This window comes from Silene latifolia, chromosome 3 (assembly GCF_048544455.1).
Source record: "Silene latifolia isolate original U9 population chromosome 3, ASM4854445v1, whole genome shotgun sequence".
NCBI classification, from domain to species: domain Eukaryota; kingdom Viridiplantae; phylum Streptophyta; class Magnoliopsida; order Caryophyllales; family Caryophyllaceae; genus Silene; species Silene latifolia.
Genome location: NC_133528.1, coordinates 119,758,521 through 119,774,445, shown reverse-complemented (window position 1 = coordinate 119,774,445; position 15,925 = coordinate 119,758,521).

The window sequence follows — 15,925 nt, the reverse complement described above, 5'->3', positions numbered from 1 at the left end:
GGCGCAGCAGGCACTGCGTATCTTGGAAGAGGCGCAGCACCTGCTGCGTCTGTTCCCAGGTGGTTTCCTCCTGCGGAAGAAAGATTTCCGTGTTTAATTTATGGAATAACGGATTAATCTTATTTTCCTTAATATTTTGTATGAATATTACGGGAAATTCTTTACCAAAGATTAAAAGATTGTGAAATATGGAATAGAAATATCCGGAACATTCCAGAACATTCTGACTTGGGTTTTAGCGGTTATCAGAAAATGAAGACGGTTTTAGGCTCGGACTCCAAATGTACTCTAATTACTGTCAAAACGACCGTATCGATGGGTAGATGACAATTAAGAGGTAGACATAAATGTTTGAGCAATCACTTGATGATAAACTTACGAACTGTCACAAATCGTTCCGCGTACCAAACATGCGGCCCAATCATCACCGGGTGGTTTGCGGGAGGTGCAGAAATGAGGTATCTACAATCTCCCTATCATTCCCCTTAACCTTATCCCACCACTCACCAGCCGCTTCCCTCAGGTAGAACGCAGCCTGTTCCACCTTCAACTCCTCCAGGCAATGAACTAACTCAAGAATGTTCTCCATCTCTCTGTGCCAATTATCCAGCAGAATTGGCGCCCCCGTACCCTTATACTCATTAGGATTGAACCGAGCTATGTGAATTCTGATTTTGGCGTGATCAACATCCTTATCCTTTCCCACTCTTTTCAAGGCATCCGTAAGAGCATCCTGGTGCTCCAACATCTTCACTATATCATCAACCGTCATACTCTCAGCTCTAGCATACAAGGTGTTTCTTTTTGGCGGCATCTTGAAACTATATCAGAGAAAGGTAAACATAAACACTCATACCATAACCCAAAACATGTATACGACCTGTATAAAACCCACTCGATCGAGCCCCTCAACCCACTCGATCGAGTTGAGGCCACTCGATCGAGTCACCCCTCTTACTCGATCGAGTGCCTCAACTCCAGAATCTGACCAGAAACCTTTCTAACACATACTCGATCGAGCCTCTAACCCACTCGATCGAGCTGACCCCACTCGATCGAGTTCCCCTACTTACTCGATCGAGTGCCCAAAATCTCGTTTCTTTCCAGAAAACCTAAACTGCCTACTCGATCGAGTCAGATCCACTCGATCGAGGCATGCTGACTCGTAAACACTAACCGCATGTTCATCTTACTTTCCCAACATATATACAACTTCTATACTTTCAACATAACAACAACAACTATGCATGCATATATACGCAACTCTTTATATACTCAACAAAACAATTTCACTTCCGTATTCCTAACATGCTACATTGTAAGTCAATCAACGTGCTTCATTCATCTAACATACAAATCACATATCTATCAATTTTCATTCCATATCTCCTATCCTCCACATTCACACACCCACCGATTCACATTACATGTTACTATATAGACACTCAAACAAGGAGACAACACATACGATCCCGACACGATCCTGACACGTAACCCATGTGACCGGTTCAAAATCGTAGGGCGAGTTCGCGACTTTAGGACGTCTCCCAAGTCTTTGCATTAGCTCCTACAACTTCTACCCCGGGATCATTTTAATTTGACTCCCTATGTTCATTAGGTTCATTGTTTACAGGTTTCAGGATCGTCTCTCTGATACCACTTTGTGATACCCCCATACTCCAAGTGCCTTACCAGGACCACTCAGGTATAGGAACGTCCCATCTCGGTTACCCGAGACAACGATAATCATAAGACAATAAAAAAACGTACTTTAAAAGTAAATATAATTTAAGTGATTACATGTCTCAAACCAAAACTGTCAAATGAGATACAACCAATCCAAAACTGTCTACTAACAAAACTGAATAACTAAAGGACATCGTCTGACACAGCGGAAGACACTTCTAACTGCAAGTGATGACTCATCCCAGCTAGCCCATATGCATCATATCAAACCTGCTCAATAACTGCTCACCATCCCCGAATGGATCACCACAGTTTTTAAAACATTAAACGGGTCAGTACTAATTACACAATCAAAGCCACACTAAAACAATCATACAAACAACTCACACACAAACCCAGTCTCCATCTCCAATCACCTCATAAATGACTACACACTAAAGTATGTAGCCCTGCCAGAGTACCCATCGCAACAGATACTCCTCGCCACCAATGGGGGGGACCGCAGCCGTTCCCACCTAAGCCCCGCTCATCTCCATTGAGCGATAAACCCATGTTCATTATTGTGCACATCCTTTCTGTGGCGGGTTCCACAGAAGGTGAAGCCACTCCCGCAAGTGACTCCACTCAGCCAGGGACGCACCCCGAAGATCACAGACAGTTATATACAACAATAATCAACAGTATAAACCAACAACCGTCAAGATCACCAACAATGTAATTAATCAACAACTACAGCACAATCACCACACACATCATGTAACTAATACTGAGTAGTAAAAACCCTACCTGAAAAGCAATCACAAACTCAGACGATCTAAGCAGCTACTCAGAATCTCTCCTCAATAAAGGCTCCTTTTATACATACATATAATTACTACCTTAACCATATGATCATAAAAACCCCCAATTCCCAAATTAAGGTTTAACCAGTATTAACCAAATGCTATAAAAATAATATGTAGAACTTACCCACGACGCAAGGATCACAACGGTACAATAAACAAAGGAAACCGACACCTCTAGCTCCGGGATTTGCTAATAATGCGGAGGAACAAGGCAACGTAACTTGAAATCTCTCTTCACAGTGAATTAGGTTTTGTAAAAGTGTTTAAAGAATATGACGAAACTTTTTATATATTAATCCGCATTATTAACAAAACCCGTCAAATAACGCCCGTAACCCGACTTACTCGATCGAGTAAGGTACTTACTCGATCGAGTGACACTTACTCGATCGAGTGCCAAGCTTACTCGATCGAGTAGCCTACAGGCAGACTACTATTTTCGCATAAAACCATACTTACTCGACAGAGTAAGTCCCACTCGATAGAGTACCCACAGACTCATAAAACCGTAGTATTACATATTCTAAATCAGGCGAGTGGGCATCAAATTGATAAGATATGTAGCTATTAATAAACGGTCACCTCAAAACTTAATAAGGATATTAGCATGAAATTTAAGTGCCGTAGCAGTCTCTAGCAAATGTCTATGCTTTCTCTCCACCCTACCATTTTGCTGAGGGGTACCTAGTACACTTGTTTGATGAACAATCCCTTTCTCTTTGATTAAAGACCCACAGTTTACTTGTAAGAACTCTGTTCCATTATCAGACCTAATGGTCTTAATGTGACCATCAAAATGATTAAGAATGTATGCAAAGAAATCTCTAATCAAGCCATAAACCTGATCTTTATGCTGAAATAAAATAGTCCATGTGTTTCTAGAAAAATCATCCAAAATTGTTAAGAAGTACTTAGCACCAGACATAGAAAGAATTATATAAGGACCCCAGACATCCATATGGATTAACTCAAAACAATTAGAAGCTCTGAAAGTGCGTAAAGGAAAAGGTAATCTATGATGTTTGGCCAAAACACGGGATTTACAATGAAAAAAAAAAATTCTTTATTATATTATTGAAATCAGATACAAGCTTTAATTTCTCTATGGACATATGTCCTAACCTAGCATGATAGAGATCTACAATTTTGGAATCAGAAACTGAACTTGCAGCAGTATGGAAAAGTTTAGTGTCCTTCTCTCTTGACAAAAATTTATTCATTACAAATTGATTAATAGTATTAACTATGTTTACTGCAGTTTTATTCTGAGCAGTACATCCGTGAAACCTATAAATATCACCAATCCTCCTCCCCTAGCTATAACAACATCATTTGTAAGGTCCTGAAACACACAATCTTGAGAAGAAAAAATAACAGTCATGTTATAGTGATCAAGTAATTTACTAACACACAATAAACTTTATTTGAAATCAGGAATGTAAAACACATTTAACAAAGTAATTTTATCAGTTAGCACCACATTTCCCATTTTATAAACGTACTTAATACTACCATCAGGTATACCAACTCTAACAGGTTTTTGGAAAACATGAACATCAGTCAAGAGATTAATATCATGAGTCATATGATCAGAAGCCCCAGTATTCACTATCCAATCAGATAAACAACCAGACTTATTTGCTGTGAAAACATAAGGGGTTGTTTGGTTCACTATGGGAAGATGAAGTTCCTAGGAAGTTAAGTTCATGTGAATTTGTAATTCATGTGAATTGTAAAAATGTTGTTTGGTTGTCATGTGGGAAATGAATTCATGTGGGAAGTTGCACTTACCAAGGGGGGGCTAGGTAAGCAACTTCCTGCATTATGGAGGAATTGAAGTTCCTTGGGAAGTTCTAATTCCCATGAAATGGGCAACCAAACAACATCATATTTAAGCAATTCATGGGAATTTCTACTTCCCATGATTTAAGAGGGTAACCAAACAACCCCTAAGAATAAGAAGAAATCATACCTACAAAATTTGCAAAAGATAAACCAGCAGGTTGTTGTTCAGAAATCCTTTTAAGGACCTGATCAACAATAGAAGTAACCAGCCTATCCAAGACTTTAGTAGTAAGACCATTTGAAATACCAGAGTTACTGTTAAGGACAGTACTACCAGTGTGCTCAGCTTCTTCCAGAGGAATCTTCCAAAGGAGAATCAGAAAGAACATCAGCAGTGTTAGCCCCTCTCTTAGGTTGATTAGACTTGTTGTAAGAAACCTTCTCTTTCCCTTTAGCCTTTTCACCAGGAAAACCTCTGATGATAAAACAGTTTGTAGGATTATGTCCTGTCTTGTTGCAATGTGGACATTTAGTCAACCCAAATAGATATGACCTAAGGGGATCAAACGATCACCACCGTCGCACGACAGTAATGTGAAACTCTAGTCAGCCAATCATTACCGATATGTGTGGACTAGTTGACTGTAAAATATTACATCTCACATGTATTCTTAAAAATGAGATTTAAACATGTGATCATTATGATCGACAGTTGTGATCGTATTATTGTCGGAGGACACATATTCCAACAAACACAACTTATCAACCTATCAAGAAAAGTTTTATAACATGATCAAAATGTTGACTCCAACTCATTGATGTCCTACTTAAGACTATCTCTTAAGTTTCACATTGTTTTAGGATTGTAAGAATCTACAAAACTCATAACATGTATCGAATACATTCCTTCTATGAAGAAGTGGGTTTTAGATTCACTCGCTATATATCTCATCATAATGAAATACAATCCCTAAGAAAATCAGAATAGTGTACAACACTTTGCAACTAATCAAGCTTTGATATCTCTCTTTGATATCCAACAATTCCACTTGGAATTTATTTCGGATTTTCATAGCTCTAAGCCTTGTATTGAGTTGTGACTTAAACACTCTCATGTAAGTCATATGTTCATTACTTTCTAAAAGTAACTTGAATCAAACAATTTCTTTGTAAGTTGCAAGCTCTTTACTTTCTAAAAGTAACACGAATTCATCATCTTCAACAAGTGATGAGTTCAACCTCCTAGGTTTCGAAGAAACAACGTCATGTAGCCAAGAAAGACCAGTTTCTTGCGACATACAATTTTTGACACAATTCTTTTGTGGCTCTTGAATAATTTATCCCACTCTGTCTTCTAGAATTAAACTTGTATTCTAGAAAGACAGCTTCACGAGCCATAATCCCGTTGTACTCGTGATTATTGTAAGGAAAAATGAGCATTTGTTTCTTGTGAAAACTTACAAGTATGGTACCCTACCATTTCATATCTCATATGAATCGTTTTAGATTTAGTGGAAAAATAATTTATATAATATGATAAAATCCCCAAAAGGATCAAGTAACTCAAAGTAACTTGATTAAAGTCCAAACCATATCGAATAGCGTCTGATTTCTTTATCCAACCACACATTATCCCATAATGTGTGCTAAGAGAGATTAACTTGTGATACTATATCACATTTTATTTGGCTTATATCAAAGTCTTCACTTAGATAATCCCATCACGACTAAATCGTGATTCCTGGAACTCTTTGAACTTCTTCAAAGATTTCTCTTTTTACCTTATTAAGTGAACACATTAGTGTCAACTTAAATCGCTGGTAAAAGAAAATGATCAACCTATTCTGGATCAATGATTTACATCCTCGATTTCCTTTTTAACCAAAAGGCACGAGACATCTTGATTTGAATACAAGATATGTATATACCATAAGATTAAAAATCTAATGGTTCTTAGAGTACTCGCTAACTCTTTGCGTTCATCATTCCAGAATTTAAAGTTTAATCTTGGGTTACCAATTTGAGTCTTGCATCATCTACATGATATATCATTCTAGTTTGGTTTAGAATATAATCACCTTGATAATGGGCTAGCCATACATCAAATCGTGGTGTATAGGGTCACAAAAGTGAAACCTCTTTTGTATCTTAATAAGATTATATTCTTATTCAGAGTTTATGCACTTAATAGTCATAATTAAGTACAACTTTAAACCCAAAAACTAGATTGAGTACACAATGACTCTATCTCTCGACATTATTTGATGCTAGTGTAGATACCTCATTTCTGCACCTCTCGCAAACCACTCGGTGATGATTGGGCCACATGTTTGCTACGCGGAACGATTTGTGATAGTTCATAAGTTTATCTTCAAGTGATTGCTCAAATACTAATGTCTACCTCTTAGTTGTCATCTACGTGCCGATACGGTCGTTTTGACAGTAATTAGAGTACATTTGGAGTCCGGGCCTAAAACCGTCTTCATTTTCTGATAACCATTAAATCCCGAGTCAGAATGTTCTGGAATGTTCCGGATATTTTTATTCCATATTTTATAAATATTTCACAATCTTTATCCTTTGGTAAACAATTTCCCGTAATATTCATACAAGATATTAAGGAAAACCGAATTATTCCGTCCTTCTATAACTCAAACACGGAAATCTTTCTTCCGCAGGAGGAAACCACTTGGGAATAGACGCAGCAGGTGTTGCGCCTCTTCCAAGAGATGCAGTGACTGCTGCGCCTCTTCCCAGGTCTTTTCTGCGTAATTTTCGTATCTTTTTCATATCTTTCCGAGATTCACTTCCAAAGACTCTCCGAAACCCTAATTCCTTCACGTGATTAGTATAAATAGGAGCCTTCGCTCCTCATATTTCTCACGCGAGTGTCCGCCCTTCTCTTCTCCCTTTGCATTTTAGACCTTTGTTCTTACTTATTGGTGTCTACGTGCTTGAACATTCGACCACGTAAGCTTGGATCCTTCTGAGTACCAGCCTCGTTTGCATGACCGACCAATTTGACCAACTCCACATCAATCAACTTAATTAACTTAATCGTTTTCCTCTTACAAGGGCACTTTCGTATTTGCATTATAGTTCGAGTCGAGCATCGCTAATCGATAACTTAGTCCTTCTCGTTTCGTCAAACATGTAAGTCTGAGGGTGTAAATTCTCTCTTTTATTTATTGTTATTTATCTTTTGTATCACCACTATTGTAAGGTTTATGTCGAAAATACCTCCTTAAAACCGATTTCTAAAACCGTGCTTTAAAACCTCTTTTTGCGGATTTCCAGAAGACAAACCGTCGAGAAAGGACGCAGCAACTGCTGCGCCTCTTCGAAGGGACGCAGCACCTTCTGCGCCTCTTCGTGAGGCTGCCGCAGTTCCTGCTTCCTTTCTTCTTCCTTCGTCCTCTGTAATTCGTTCGTCTTTTTATTTGTTTCGTTGTTTCTCGTTAATTCTTTGACATAATAGCTTATAATTTCACCTGTATATTAATTATCGTCATTAACATGTTTTATCTATCATAAATTCGACTTAAATCCCTTATAATCTCATATTTGCGGGTTTTCGTCATTAAATTCAATCCGGGTTGTAGAAATTCGATTTGTTCATATCGGGTTTCTGGAATTCGACCTTTGACATATATTCATCTGTTTATTGTCATATTCATCGCATGTTCGTCATTAATTTGTCATCAAATCGCCATGTTTAGTTTATTTCATTCACCCATGTCACTAATCAATCATTCTTTCATGTAGTTAATTAATTAATTTTCCGTCTCATCCATGTTTTATTGCTTTTATGACCATCAATCATATGCAAATAACCTGATAATCACTTCCATCCGAGTAAATATGTTAATCAATCCATTAAAATCACCAATTAACATTAACGATTTGCGCTCCGCTTCACAAATTAACTCACCCTTGAACAGACGCAAAGAATCGCCGCGCCTCTTCTCCGCAGGGGCGCGATCTCTGCTGCGCCTCTTCCAAGATGATTTCTGTCTCTGAACTCTGTTGTTGCTTGACCTAGTTTAATTAACTTACGTCTAATTAACTATTATCCATATTATCACCTTCTGACTTGTTCGTTAATTTATTCTTTATTCGTTGATTCCAAATTGTCCGTTTTAAGGTTATTTTCGACATAAATCGCTAATCCCGATGTAATTATTGTAATTTCTTATTATTGTAATTTTATTCCTTGTATTTTGTATCATTTGTATGTTTTCACACGTAATTGAGCATTAAATCCTACTTCGACCCAATTGATTGTTAAGCTATGTGTCAACAGACTTAGTTAAATTCACATGTTAGGATTAAAACTTGGATGTTGCATTGCATGCATATAATCGACGATATATCAAGTATAGATAATTTCCCTAATCATTAGTAGAGGCCGCTATCGAGGCGGGCGGGATTAGGTGTTCGATCAAAAGAGCTTCCTAATACGTACCCTCACCCCTTACTCCAGATCTCTGTGAACATCCGTGTTCATTGGCATCCACGAGAGTCATTCTAGACATAGAATGCTAAGGGTAACGATTGCTTGGTGGTCATGTCTCTACTTTGTGTCTTGACATGGCACGAGGTATTCGAACGGTTCCAATTTCCCATAAAAATTGGTGGCGACTCCAACAAAAATGAAAACGCTTGTTCTCTTCCTCCCAAGCGCCCCCGCGGGCCCCCCGCTGTCCACAGCTAGTCGTCATATTATAATCATATTATGTATCGAATACAATGATGAAAACCACCACCGGTTTCTAATATTGACGCAGTAGTACTAACAAAATTTATGTCAATCAAATAAACATTTAAAGAAGAAAGTCCCATTTAGATGTCCCACAACTAACTTGTTGATTCTTCAATAATTTGGGGTAGTTTCCTTCCAGTGTCCAACACTTCCAAAATGGAAACTTTATCGGTTGAGATTGATAGGTTTAGTATCGTTATTCTCAATAACTTTACTTTTATCATTACCTTGTATCAATTCCATTTTAATTTTACTTCTTTAAACCTCATTCTTTTCTTAACGGTTTAAGAGAATGCTCCCACTCATTTCAATGAGTCTTTGCTAAGAGAAGCAAAATTGAAATTCATGAAGACTACTCTTCAATTTATTCGTTTACTCTTAAAACTTTTATTGAAGTGGTTGCGGTATTTTGGTCAATTACGATTTCTAACAAATCTAGTCACCAAAATGATTTAACGTTTCAAAGTACTTAACTCAATTAAGCACATGAGAAACAATTTATTGTAAGTAGATATGTTAGTCAAAAATCAAAAACCCTTTTGATCACGAATAACTTTTATCTATACTCTTCACAAGAGATCCTTGCAATGGATAATACGAGGTTTTTAGAAGAAAATTCTAATTTGTCTTTAGTTACGTTGTTTTAATGGAGATTTGAACTAAAATCGAAATGATATCATATATAATTTGAGGTAAAGAATTAGAACAATATGATTAACGGAATAATAAAAACAAAACATTTATCATTATAATAGTACTTGTAAATAAATTAACAAGTAAAGCATTTACATAGTGACCTCTACCCAACTATGATAAATGATCCCGAGATCCAAATTCATATTAACTCGGGTACGGTGAGCCGATTCATCCCTTATTAATATAACTCGGTGGATTAACTCTTTAATCGATTCTACTTTTAGAACTCTCGGTCGATAAAATTACTCTAATATTTATCTTTAGCCCGGAACACATGCGACTACGGCCACGAATACTTCCGTTGAGCTCAATCCAAATTTCGATGTAATAACATTTTACTACCCCACTTCGCCAACGTAACAAGGTTTGTATTACGGTGAAGCCGGCTTAACTCCCTTATGAAATTGGTACTTCATGGGTTCTACTATTTGGTAAGGCTATATCTCAATTATTAATTTAGCGAGAGGTCATGTCAATTTATTATCTATCACGTTTTAAGTGAACTAAAGCGGTGAACTACGATAATTATAATTGACACGGTCGATGATTCGATTAAATAAAATGCATGTTTAGTTATGGCAGTTTAGCGATGCATGCAAACATATAAAGAAAATGCAAAGCATAAATATAAAGTCCTAGTATGGCCTTCCTAAAATAATAAATCAAATAAACTATTTACAAATTCGGAAACCAACTCCTTTGGTCCCTTGAACTTTGGTCTTGGCGCGCATCTCGAGGTAACACCGTCTTCACGAAAACTTCGGGAAATTACAAATAATAAATAAAAATTACATAATTTCCTATTATACATTTGTAATAAAAATAAATCAATTAAATTACAAAACGGTGATACGAGATCACAATAATTACAACCGAATCGATATTCCCATGCATTTTGGGTAATACCAATTAAAAACTAAGGCCATACTAAGTAAAATTACATAATTTAAAAATTATATAAAATAAAAAATATGACAATCATAAATAAAATGCAGCATTATAATATGTATGAACATGCTTAATTTTATGCTAAATCGCCTTTTAAGAGCCAATATCGTATATTTTATCGGTTTTTATGGATTTGCGTGATTATAAACTTGTTAAAATCACAAAGTGTTACATAAATTCATATTTATGTTCAAGTTAATTACCCTAACTATATTAGAACTCAAAACATAGTCTTCACTAACATTTTGACAATAATTCAACTTGATTTCTTAATATTTTTCATTATAGGCAAAAATTACAATATTATACTATAAACTACAAATTAAATTATAAAAATTTCAAATAATTTCAAAATTTAAAATTCAAACTCATGAACATTCTAGAAAAATATCATGACACTCATAATATTCAAAACTTAGATTAAAAAGTTCGAAAATTTTTCGAGAAAAACATCGTTGCGGTTTATCGGTTTCATCAAATATGACCATAAAAATATGAGCAAATTAACTTTAACCAACTTTTTACTTTTATATTTGAAATGTGGGATAAAATGCAACATATGACATTTTTCTTTAGTCATTAAATATGTTTTACCATTATATACTAAATTAAGTCACTATTTATTGAATTGTTACTCAAAAAATCATAAATCATGCAAAAGAAGTTCAATCCATCTAAGATTTTTACGCACACTGAGTAAAAATGCATGTGACAACATATAAAATTTTCATGACCAGATTCGAAATTTAACTCATATTAACCTAATAAACCCTTTAATTTCAATTTAAGCTTATAAAATCCATATTTTATGCAAAATAACTTAGTTATTCACGAGATTTAACATGCCATCATTAGATAATATATGTGAAAATATATCCAAAAACCACTAAAAAATTCAAAGTTTAGCTATTTATCGTCCAAAAATGACATTTTTCTCATAAAAATCACATTTTAATGCCAATAATATATAAAATGAACAATAAAAATCCATAAATCGTCCCATATGACCTAAAATTCATTTAGGACCAGAAAATTTTAACATTCAAAATTATTTCATGATTTATCTTCATAAATCCTAAATAACAAGTTTTATTTGTTAACAAATTAACTCGGAAAAACTAACCCGATTTTGCATGCAACAACCGTGTTGCTCTGATACCACTTGTTGGGATTCATTAATCTCATTTGCTTACATATTGAATATGTGATAAATTAATTTAGTCATAAAATTAAATCTAGATCTTATGCATGCAAAACAAAATACAAGAGTGAAGAAAATCGGTTCCTTACTTATGTATTTTCGGCTATTAGAGCACTAGTAAGGTCTCTTACCTTACTTAGTTCTTGAGCTTTCCTAATGGATGAACAAGATTCAATTATAGAATCTCTCCTCAAGGATTGTACCAAGGAAATCCTTCTTAATACAAATATTAATTTAGTTACTAGAAATTAATATTTGTTCCCTTAAAATTACTAATATTATATGTATACTACTTCTAGTATTAAGAGAATAATATTAGAGATTCATGTGAGTTTATGGAATTTGTTCAACAAAAAAAACTAGAGAGATGTATTTTTTTTATCTCAAGTTCTAAAACTAATAAGAATGAATTAGTCACCCAAGAAAATACACTACTTGAGTGTATTATGGAGGAGGCCACGGTTTTCATGGCATGAGTAGAGTGCCCAATGCTTTTTCTTGTTGCTCTTCACAAGAGAGTAGGTTTGCATGCCTATCATTTGTAGATTATGATTATGCTTCCCACTAATTAGAATAATAAAGCACAACACCTCCTTTCCCTTCCATTTACACGGTCCAAATGTGTAATATGGATCCATTTTAACTTTGTCAATTTGTATTGTGTGACATATTGGACATGTTACTAGACATGTCATTTAAATAATGCATTTTTATTAAATTAAAAATCATTATATAAACAAAATAAATCACATACAAAAATTAACTAGTAATTCACAATTACCATTACTTAAAATGGGTATATAATTATAAATTACAACTACTTGTATTTATAATAAATAATTCATTCTTATTACAACTGTTTCATAAACAATAAATAAACCTCAAGTAATAAAACAATTTAATTACTTAGAACGAATCTTATTTAATCAAATTACAATAAGATACGTATAATCACTCACAAAAATCATTTGTTCAATTTTAAGGAATTAATTAACTTGTATCGTCATACAATTAATTAATTAATCAATTAAGAATGTTTCCCTAGAGGTATGAAATTAAGGGATCAACTGATCACCACCGTCGCACGACAGTAATGTCAAACTCTAGTAAGCCAATCATTACCGATTAATGTGGATCAGTTGACAATAAAATGTTACATTCCCTTATGTATTCTTAATATGAGATTTAAACATGTGATCGCATTATTGTCGAGGACACATACTCCAACAGTATCTACTCAATATGTCTCAAAATGTATGAATACAAAATTAGAAATTAAATAATGAGTATTATATGAAAATATTCAGAAATTAATAAAGAATGTGTATGGAACAAACAAAAAATTTATGCAAGGGTAAGAAATATTAGAAGAATAATTGTAGACTCGATGGAAAATAATCAAAGAAATAGAAAACCAACTAATGAAAGATAATATAATGGGTTTGGAGAGTTCTAATCTTTGGGAAAAAAAATAGAAAGTGACAGGTGAAACTATGAGGAGTCGAACCTCATACCTTTATGTATGGCATTTTCCAACAACAATTCCATTAACAAACTGTGCCAATGTAACAACAATGTTTTAACTACTGTTTGCAAATACATAAGCATTTAAAAGGACCTCGGGCCAAGGTCCAGTCTGGCCTAGTCCTAGCTACGTCAGTGATAAAGGGGGTCGTCATAATAATCAAAGGGTGAAGGATTTTCAGTTGTATCATTATCAGGCATGGTTGATTGATTGATAAAAGCAAAGAAATGTAATCAAGAAACTATGAAAAACGAAGTAAAATTGCGGAAGCGATTTCGGAAACACCACTATTTCTTGATATGTTAATGCAAGAAACAGAAGATAAAAGCCCAGAATTAAGAACCAATTATACTGATACCATGAAGAAACCCAAACTCAGTGATGAAGATATACTGACTTTATAGATGGAGATTGAAGAATATGATGAATATGATGTTGAATATGATTATGAATATATGAATGTATTAATATTTGAGAGATTACAGAACTATCTAATATGAATTGTAACTATATTTTTCATTCAATCATAAAGTTTTATCTTTCAATTATATGAGTCGTTAGTATTTATAACAACTCCTAACTATCTTAACAGCCAACTAACTATGGTTAGCACTTCTTGACTATAGTTAGCTCGATGTTAGTTAATATAACTAACTTCTAACTAACACTATAATCCTTATATCCAATAATATTAGAACCCTTTAGGGGGTGTTTGGTTGGACATATTGGAATGGAATGGAATGGATTTGATCCATTCCATTGTTTGGTTGGGGTGATTTGGAATGTAGTTAGATACCCAATGGATTCTAACTCCACATCAACCCCTTGGAATCCCATACCCACCCTCCTCCCTTGGATTCAAACTCCATTCCCTCCTTCTATAATTTATGATGAACCAAACAAGATTAGACAAGTATGGATTTAGAACCCCATACCACCATACTATCAAACTCCATTCCATTTCGACTTGTTGAACCAAACGACCCCTAGATGACATGTCAACATCACATTCACTAATAATTCACTAATACTGTTTGACTATTGACTATGAATACCAAATTACCAATCATATCACAATAAAATCCTTCCTTTTTAAAATACATACTGATATCACAACAGATTCCTTCCTATCGTGGTTTTATTGCTCCCTTGATTTACATAATTATTAATGTTATTTACATAATAACATAATTGATTGGATATAAACTAAAGATGTAAACCATTGGCTATGAATATCATGTGATAAAAAAAAATACTAACAGATAATGGTAAAAAATATTATTTAAACAGAAAATACGGTACTCTAAATTATGAGTGAGATTTTTTAACCGATAACTGTGTTCACTATTTAAGTAAGGTTATATATGTTATCAAAATTTCTTAATAGACATGTCAAACGGGCGGGTCGGATGAAAGATCATACAGGTAGGGTCAGAATACGAATTCGATTAAATAGGGTCGAGTCAAGGTTTGGATTTAAGGTCAGAGTACGGGTAAAAATTAGTTTCTAAAGGCTTTTTATTGATCAGAATTTTTTTCAAAAAAAATTAAAGAAAAAACCCTATTTATTATTACTATTTCAACCATATTCAATGTTTACATTAATTATATTTAACGAATTATAGAAATTAAGTTCTTTAGAAATTATTTTATTATTAAAGTTTGAAAAAATTATATAAATTCTTTTTCTAGCCATGTTTGAAATTTGTTTTTTAGCCAAAATGATGTGTTACTTTCTCATAATCATCTAAAAGTTCAGGAAAGGGTAAAATATTAACCCACTAACAACGACTACCATAAGTTGACCGCGCATCATCACTGTTACTGATCATCAATCGATCACGAAAGCCGCAACCAATACTAAGTTCTGGAAGACCACCACCACCATTATAGGCGTGGCGTGGACAATACCCACCACTGCATACCACTGACTAACACGATCATATTGAGCATGGACGACAGCTGCTTACCCATGAACACACCAGTCGATGATCATCCACAACTTATGATTCACGCAAGACGCCAAGCCACCCGACAAACCATATAACACATTCTCAACCACCATACCCAAACTCTGACAATAGATGAATATCGGCAGTGAATAGTTACGACTGACAAATAGCCAATGCAACTATCAACTATAATCCACACAACCATCAATGGCAATAGACACAAGATTGAGGACCCACAAGTAGATCGGGGTTGACAAAGACCGATGATTAGGTCAGAAATTTTGTCCGGAAAATGTGTGGTTGTGAAGAGTGATTAAGAGGGAGTGCGCCAGAGATGATCGATTAATGTTGTTCATAAATTAGTTTAATTATTGACATTGATAAACTCGGACCCCATCCCAACCACTAATAATAGCAAGTGCAATATTGGACATCCATACTAACGCCACATGGGTATAAGAACGAAGAAAAAGGGATATAAGAGATAAATGCAAAAATGAGGGATACGTCATAGATCAACAACAA